This window comes from Cibotium barometz, chromosome 48, assembly GCF_041138505.1.
Source record: "Cibotium barometz isolate CiBa-2024 chromosome 48, ASM4113850v1, whole genome shotgun sequence".
NCBI classification, from domain to species: domain Eukaryota; kingdom Viridiplantae; phylum Streptophyta; class Polypodiopsida; order Cyatheales; family Cibotiaceae; genus Cibotium; species Cibotium barometz.
In genome coordinates this window covers 37,819,160-37,829,053 of record NC_141093.1, presented here as the reverse complement: position 1 = coordinate 37,829,053, position 9,894 = coordinate 37,819,160, and positions in this window count along the sequence as shown.

Here is a 9,894-nt window from a genome sequence, read left to right as displayed (position 1 = left end):
CATGAGCTGAGGTAGATGCAGGGGCTGATGTAGAGGTTTTAGAGTAGCAGTCCTTCTCCCGGTGATTATCACGGCCACAAATGGTGCATGGATGAGCCTTGAAGCAGTCCTTCTCCAGGTGATTAGTTTTCCCACAATGGGTGCAAGGCTTTCTTACTTTAGAACCTCCTTTCTTTGCTAAGAATGCAGTGTCAGTTACCTTTTGTTGTTTTGTTCTTTCCTCTTCTTGGAGAGCATTGATGATACCTTCAAGAGTAGGATTATTGTGATACTTGAAGGTAGTGACAAGAGTAGCATAGATGTCAGGTAAGCTTTTGAGAAGCACAGCAATAGCAATATCTTCGGAGATGGGGGACTTTACTGATGCAAGCTGAACCATAAGACTGCGAAAATAATTGACATGAGAGGCTATAGTAGCTCCCTCCTGCATATATAGATCAAAGAATGAGATCATAAGTGCAATCTTAGAGTTTTTAGAGCGGGGTCCGAAAAGGGTATCCAAAGTGATCCATGCTCGAGAAGCAGACTGTATGTCGGAGATGTGATGAATGTAATCATCTCCAAGATCGAGCAGGATGATAGCATAGGCTTTGTCATTCTTGGCAGTGGGAGCATAAGTGATAACTTGCTCAATGTCGGAATCTTCGGGAGTAGCATGGTGAACAACTTCCCAAAGACCTTCTTTCATAAGATGGCACTTGATTTTGATTTGCCAAGTATGAAAGTTGGAGCCATTGAATTTGTCGATAGACATGAGAGAATGAGTAGAAGAGGCCATGTGGGAAGGTCTTACCTCTTGCTAAAATGCAAGGGCAGTGTCTATTGCCTTACAAGATTGCAAAAATGAATGAAAGAAGAGATCCAAACTGTTTTTAGAAGCCGGCTCTCTCACCACTTGTCAGGGCCATAGCATGTGACAGCCCATCGAAGCATGAGGAACTAGCAGTTTGCAGATATGAGGATAAGAAAAGGACTGACCAGCAAACTGAAGGAGACAATGCACAATACCTTGTGGATTCTTCAAGAGGAAGCGATGGCAGAACTGAACTGCCTTTAGATGATGCGTAGCCTGTAGATGAAGAAACACCGCCTCCAGCAGATAGACTTAGGCTGCTGCAGAGGTGTAATACAGCAGTACAAGTGCTACTCCGACAGTAGCTGCAGGTATGAAGTGATGCGCAGACTGTAGAGGATGAAGCGCCAGCAGCAGCAACTTGAAAAGAGGCCGGCGTAGGAGTGCGCAGCAACTACTGGGAAACAGTAGGCCGGCGCAAGGCGTAGGAGTGGACAGACAGTTCAGGTCGGCGGGCAGTGTGCCACATAGACCTGCTGATGATGACTGTTCTGCTGATGACGAGCTTCAGGCGTTGCTGATGATGAGTCGCCTGCTGATGTGACAAGCCGTTGATGAGATGAGCTGCAGCCTCTGTGAGACAGGAGGGCTGCTGATGACGAGGAGCTGATAAGAAGAGCCATAGCCTGTGTGACCCGCTCTGCTGCTTATAAGGATAGCCTATGCTGATGAAGGAAACAACTCCTTTCTTCGAGCTTTGCAGCTAAAACAGGCTCCTCCTTCTTCACCTCTCAACACTTGCTCTGATACCATGTTTGAAATATGAAAGCAAGAGCAAAACTAGAAATGAAACAAGAATAAATGAAAGACAAAGAGTTACCTTGAGATGAGTGTAGACAAGACACAAGATTGATACTTTCATTGATGTGACACCTACAATATATAGGTGAGAAGTACAAGATTGAGTAGACTGACTTATGGGATAAATGTAGAGGTGCCACATGGCACTAGACTCAAGACACAAAAGACTTAAGTGAAACTAGACTAGAAATAGTACACCTAGTGTGCACTTATTTCCAACAGTAGTATAATGTGTAGACAAATATTAGGTGGGAGGAAGGGAGGGAGGGAGGGAAGGAGAGAGTTGGGGCAGAGTGGGGTGAGGTGGGAGAAAGAAAGTCTTCAAAAGACCCAAAGGGTCTATGAGACCAAAATGATGTGTGTACATATGAGAGAGAGAGATAGGGTGGGGAGGGGGAGAGAGAGAGAGATGCATTAATGTTTTATGAAGTTCAAAATGGGCATAAGACCAAAGTAGTATAATGTGTAGACAAATATTAGGTGGGAGATGCACATTTGCTAGAGCTATCAATACAAAAATTAAAATAAACTATAAATTTTTAGCACAAGTGTCACATCATGAGTGCCTAGGATGTTAGTGACTCACCTAAGTACTGTTGAGTTGGGGTTGGGGTAGACCTTCGGATTGGGATTCACTATTTGTGTAGAACATGGAGTTGCATATGTGTGAGCGATAATATTGCCCTTCCTTGGTGAATTACATAAAGGTTTATGGAGCATGTTCATTTTCTCCCTTTGGGCTTTGCATGCTCCTCACAATAGTGGACCTGATTCCATGAATGCTATGTTTGTGGAATTTTGTGAATGAGTGTAAATTTCTAGCATTTAAATGAGTCTTTGGCCATGGTTCTCTTATCTTTTTTACCTCCTCGCAAGTTTTTCCTTGTCTTTGTACATGCAAGAAAATTTAAACAAACCTTTGGTCCTCATATATTACTATCAAGTGGACTTAACCTGTCTCAGTCTCAATCTATGACATGCCAAATATAGTAATAATCCTAGCTCTAGATTTTATCACATTGGGCCAAATCTCTTCAAGTGTTGATTAGAAGTCTATGTGACTTTATTCTAATAAGGCCCATACATATTTTGAGCACAATGCTACTTGTGAATCCCTATTTGGCATAGCTCTAGGCAATACATGCATCAATGCATGGAAAACATTGCACAAACTAATAGTCAGTAGAATGAGCCCACACGTTAATTGCTTTGGTTTTGGTAATTTTAGTCTTTAACAACATTGATGGTTTCTTTAGTTATGGTATTACAATTGAGTCGTTAACATTGATAGTTTCTTTGGTTATGGTGATACCTCACAAATTACAATTTGTGAGGTATTTCCTATAAAGGCCTCTCACTTTTTATTAATATTTTTTCCCCTCCACCAAGCAAGGGAATAGTAGGGTAAGCTACTCATAGTAGTGAGAGGGAAAGGCCAACTTATTCGACTTAACATACTTTTGGGATTGATCCTCAACTTCACAATATGAAGAATTTTCGTTGGTGATTTACCTTGTCCAATGAGTAAAATTTCTTCTACCACTGATCTATCAAATGTAATTAATGATAATAGTCATATACGTTTTGCTTTTGGAAATGAGAGAATTGCTCAACGATAATGAATGTGATGTTCTTTATTGTGTTCTAAAGAATGAAATACAGTGCTAGTGATGGTATTTGTGCATCTTCTTTAAAGAAAAAAATTCAAAGTGTTTCTTGATTCAAAGAGTTCTTTCTATTCTCGTTGTTTTCCTCAACATGAACTTGATGCTTTCCTAGGGGAAAACTCTGGAGATTCTGTCCCAGTTTTCAAACCTGTTTCCAAAAGAACTATCTCTTGGTTTACCACCGAGAAGGGGTGTAGAGCATAAGATTAAGCTATTACCTAGAGCTCAACCCAGTATTTAGGCAGCCTTATAGATTAAGCTAGACCGAGGAGGATGAAATTTATAGATAACTTCAAGAGTACCTCCGTATGAGGCATGTAAGACCTGGTAAGTTACCATGGGGCAAACCTATCCTTTTAGTGGACAAGAAAGATAAGATCAAGAGAATGTGTGTTGATTATAGGGTCTTAATAACAAATTTACTGTTAAGAATAAATATCCTTTGCCAGGGATGGATGACCTTATTGATTAGCTTTGTGGAGTGCGATACTTCATGAAGGTTGATCTAAAGACATGTTATCATCAAATTAGGATATTTGAGGATGATGTCTTTAAGAGTGAATTTAGGACTAGATATGGGTATTATTATTGTCCATGCCCATGGTCCTAAGGCTTTAGCCCATAGTCCTAATCGTTTAGGCATTATTTAAATGGCCCAAGGCCGCTACATTACAAACCATCCCCACTCAAACAGGTTTCGTCCTCGAAACCATACAATAAGCTAAAAATGATTAAAATGAAACCCATGATTGTAGACATCATAAGAGCGCCATGTAGCATCAATGACATCCATGAATTTGTAAATTTTGAATGATGTCAAATATGTCCCAAAACGGCACATTAAGTACCACTCAAGACTCCAAAATCGCCACGAATTGGCACCAAAACAACCCATCAATGGTGCATCGAAGTAGTATGTGACTACCATGAGATATCTTAGCCATGTCATGCTCATAATGCCATCAATGAGGTCTCCTAAAATGGTGTATGCCAAAAAATTACAGCAAGCATTTACCCCATTGCATCCAAAGATCTCATGTTATGCACCCATGAACTCTTCATGTCTTTCCAATACGAAAGCAAGTTACCACCACCATGAAACTTCCTCGTCCGACAATTATGTCCATTTGATGAGGTACTCAACTGTAGTACAGTTGCGAAGAAGTACCTTCTCTCGTGTTCCCAACACCTCCGGTACATACTCAATGTTACCCTCCTCATTCAAAGGAGGCAATTCCTCATGTACTTGCACCATTTTTGTGGGGGATGGAAGTAACGATTAAACCTTCTCACCACTTGCTAAGGACCATAATATTGATGGGTGAGCTTAGTGTTAGTATTGCTTTTAAGAGAACCATATCTTGATTTGGGAATCCTAAAAAAGACATAATCCCCTTTCCTTGAATTCCAATGGTGTCCTACGAGTATCTTCATACCTTACTTGGGGCATTCTTTATGTTCTCTTTGCATTGTTGAAGGAATGCTTGCATCTTCTCAACTTCCCCCCTTGCATTTGGATTCACCATATCTTTCTTAAAAGAAACCATAGGCACATTCACCTTGTAACCATACATTGCTTCGAATGGTGACATCCCAATACTCAAATGGAGAGTACTATTGTATGAAAATTTAGCCATGTGTTTCTAACCATTTGTTAACTCTCTCTGGTTGGCCATCTGTTTCGGGGTGATAGGCCGTGCTTGGAGTCAACAATGTGCCCATGCTCTCAACAAAAACAGTTCTCCAAAATGTACCCACCATGAATTTCACGTCCTGGTCACTCACAACTTATTGTGAAAAACCTCGTAACTTGAACACGTTGCATGAATTGCTTTGCAACCATAGAACCCGTATGTGTGACATTTGTGGGAATGAAATGGTCTGCGTTCGTCAACCTATCCACAACCACATAAATGTTGTCCTACCCTTTCCTTGTGTGAGGAAGCCTCATAATGAAATCCATAGCTATGTGAATCCACTTGCATCGAGAATGGGCAAGGGTTATAGCAAACAATCGGGATTATGACTGGGGTCTTTATTGCGTTGACAAGGCATACATTTGGAAATAAAGGCATGCACATCCTTCCACATGCCACTCCAATGAAAGCTCTTCCTCACTTTGTCATAGGTCTTCAAAATCCCCAAATGCCCTGCCATTAGGGAAGAATGCACGTCTTCATGAACTTTTAGCTTGTAGCTTGAATTTGGAACTAAATACACCCTATCCTTGTAGTATAGAAGACCCTTTTGCAATCAAAAGTGAGGCAAATCTTCATGTGACTCGTGCTATAATTTTTCTATCATGCGAGCAACCACCTCATCATTCAAGTAGTCCTCTTATATGTCCGTGAACCAATCATGGTGTACTTATGAAATTGACATAAGTGTACATGCCCACATTCTAGACAAAGAATCGACCACCACATTGTCTTTGCCTTTTGTATATGTGATTTCAAAATCATAACTTTGCAATGTTGCCAACCATCTCTTTTGCTGAGGTGAAGAGTGTCTTGAGACATAAAATATTTCAATACTCCATGATCACTCCTCACATAGAACTGGCTACCATGGATTGCATGTAAAATGGTGATCATTTCTTGGTCGGCCTATCGCATCCCAAAAGAAGGCCTCCTTCTTGAGTTTGTCAATGAGTGGTGCTGCCATTTGTTCATACCTCTCAAATGTATCTTCCATAGAAAGAAGATAAACCCAAGAATCCTCTTAACTGAGTAGTATTTTTAGGTTTTGGCCAATTTCTCACACATTCCACCTTCTTGGGATCAACCTTTATGCCATTTTTGCTCACAATGTGCTCAAAGTATTCCACCTCACTAGCCGTGAAAGTGCATTTTTGCTTTTCCTTCTTTTACATGTTGCAAGTGATCATCCATGTTCTTGACACCAAGATATCATCAAATAATACAAGCACTAATTTGAACAAGTATGGTTGTAGCACATTGTTCATCAACTCTCAAAATGTCACAAGTGCATTGCATAAACCAAACGGCATCACCATGAAAAAGTGGAAGAGACTCCTTTCAATCCTAAATGTGGTTTTGTACTCATGTCCCTCCACGCAAATTTGATGATACCCCGATCTCAAATCAATCTTGGTAAAAACACTTGTACCTTTGAGCTCATCAAGCAGATCATCAATCCTACGTATTGGGTACCTATTCCTGATTGTGATCTTGTTGAGATTCCTATAGTCAATGCACATCCGAAAAGATCCATCTTTTTCTTCTTCACCAATTAGATTGGTGAAGCAAATGGTAATTGACTAGGCTCAACCCATCCCATTTCTATGAGCTCCTTATCTTGCTTTGCCACTTCATATCTTTCTACTTTGGAAAGGTGGTATAGAGGTTTGTTCATCGGTTTTGCATTGGGCTCAAGCTCCACACCATGATCTACATCTCTCCTCAGTGGCCACCATTTAGGCATGCTGAATACATCCTTAGAATACATTTACTCTTCAAGACGCTTTTTCATGCCATCATGATTCACTATTTTGCCCTCATTTTCAACATTAGTGCAAAGCTGTAATGCATATATATAGCTCTCTTTCTTGAGCTCATATTTGAGTTGAGTGGGATTGATCAATGCACGCTTCCGCACACTATTCCCACACAAGGTGATCATGCTTTCCATGTGCATAAAGCTCGTAAAGCTTTTCTAAAAATCCATGACAATCGTCCCAAGTGATGCACGCCAATGACAACCCAACACCACATCGACCGGTCGCAACTTAAGCACTCTCAAATCCACCATGCAAGTGTAGTCCTTTGAGAGCATAAGCTTTGCATTTGGGTAAACCATATTGCATTTCAAGTGATCAACATTAGCCACTTGCCCTTGTGACACTCGAGATGAGCTAATGGGTTGCATTCTCAACTTTTGTAAGGACTTTTGATTCACAAAACTATGCGTGCTTCCGCAATCAACAAGTACATGTGCCACTTTATCATCAATGCTTCCCTTGAAATGCATAGTTTTATCACTTTTGCATCTTGTGAATGCTTCATACAGGATAAGGCACATAACATGGCATCTTCATTTGAAGATTCTAAAATATGCATAGTTGGATATACATCATCATAATGTGATTTTTCATTGCATTTTGCCACCTCGATCAAAAGGAAACTCGCCCTTAGGCTCATAGCAATCATCTTCCTCCACCGTCTCATAGAAATAATCAAAGATTTTGGCATCTTCCCCCACATCTTTATGATTGGCTTCCACTTGAGGATCAAGCTCAATGACATTTTCTTTGCCTTGCAAACCTTGAAGTGCTTTCTCACCACTTTTGTAGCATAGGCCTTGCTCTTTAAGTCATTGATCTTGTCTTCCTTGAGTATGGTGCTCTTATTAACCACATTTGAAAGCTCGTGACCACCATGATTTGCCTTTTGGGTAGCGCCACCAAATCTGAAATTTCCTTTTGTCACCCTTAGCATACAATATAGGGTACTTAGGAATAGGAGTATTTGCATGAAAACAACTTGATAACTTTTCCAAGAGAGTAGATGATGAGTCCCCTTTGATTGAGGCTTCGGGAACATAGAAGTGGTATACTTGTCCTTATAAATCTCGGCCAATATCATAGCTTCACTCAAGCTTGAGTGTCATTGAACTTTAATATCCGACCTTATGTTCCTTTATAGCCCTTTGACAAACTTCCTCATCTTCGTTATTTCATTGAAACCTTCCACCTCCAAAGATAGCTTCAAAAATTGTTGTGAGTACTTTTAAAGTTTTTCCAGATCATACCATTGAGCAAGTAGATTCTCCTTTTGAAGCTTTGAGGTGAATGTATCACACATTTCCTCCTTGAAGGCATACCATGAAGTGATCACGTAGTTGTTGGTGCTAAAATATTGCCACAAGTGTGAGCATAACCCTCAAAATGCAAAGTGGCATAGTAAACCTTTGTCCTCTCCATACGAGGATTGAGTTCAAAGTACAAGTCCATCTTGTTGGCCCATTCCTCAAAATCCTCATTTGTATTGTCTTCGCCATTGAACTTGGTCAACACTACCTTGTCTTTAATGCCCTTAAACTCATCTTCATGGTCTCGGGTAGGAGCATTGTGCATATTGGTTTGCCTTAATCATTCTCCCAATCGCTTCTCCCGAGAATTGTCTATTGGCTCAATCACTGCACCCTTCCCTTTTTATCTTTGCAAAGCACCACTTGGAGAGAATGTAGGTGGGAGATTCTCCTTGTTTGCAAACCTTCCTTGGGAAGTAGATGTTACTTGTGCGGATTGAAGCCCGTATTTGCACGATCATCGCTTCTTGGCATCTCATGTGTGTCAACAGCCTCAACATGGTTGGAGGGTAAGCCACCATGCAAATGATCAAAATCCTTCACCATAGTGTCCATCATAGCTTGCATCATTGTCATCATTGCTTTCATTTTTGGATGCAATGGTGCCACTTGTCCACTATCGTTTAAAGGTGGCTGACTCGCTTGACCTGCTTCATGAACATTTTCATTTAGCTCTTGTGCAATTTTATCCACATGTGCTTTATCATTGGTTTGCTCTTCCACGAGCATTTGTTGCAATTGCGCTTTGATGGGCGTCCCCGGTTAAATGGTTGTAACTTGAGCCTCCAGTATCCCAATTGGAAACTTTTTGGTTAAAAATAAAGCTATCAAATAGCTCTTTCAAACTATTAAGCGGCGCCAAAATAGCCCCGTCCGTTTAGGATTAAATTAAGGTTTTGTACCTTAATTACAAGGGTGTAATTTCTTTGAATGAGAAAAATTAGGGTTTATGATTGAATCAAGGTTTTATACCTAAGTGCATGTAGCCTTTTGGATGAATTTTGACATCTCCTTTGTATTTGGAGTCGAATCTCAATACCAAAAAGTACCCTTATCTATTTACAATAATCCAATGCCAATAGCCAAGTGTTGGCCCAATCATTTGGCATCAAAATATATCATGTATAGGCATCCCAATGTCATCCATCTTCATGTCATTTCATGCATCAATACATATAGCCCTTGCAATTTGTAATGCCAAAAGTATGTTGATGTAGGAAGTTGTCGATGAGACGAGCTTTGTGCTTGCTCATCTCCCGAACGAAGCCTTCCCACATGCTTATCTAGTTTCACTCCTCCAAGGCAAGAGTTGGGGCCATTTCTTTACCTTTGAGTATCTAATCCTCTTTCGTACTCCTTTACCAAAGCACATAGTAAAGTGACCAAAGAATCCTCCATGCTAGATGTTGTTTTCCCTCAAGAAAGCTATGATTTGCAAGAAAATGGCTAAAAATGGTACATGAAAATTTCAGCAAATCTTGAAAATCAAGAAAATGCCAAAGATGAGTCCAAACTTGTCAAATATGGCCAATTTTGCTCCCAAAATGACCAAGAAAATAAGCAAAATGTGATTTCTCAAGATTCTTGGCAAGATTGATAGAAAAAGGAAAAAGTAATTTTCAGATTTGAAAAAAAATAAAAAAATAAACTAAAATGGATCAAAACAAGATCTCAGATACCATTGCAAGAAGGTGATGCACTCAAATAAGATGGAGTACCCCATATTTGCACTCATGCTTGGGA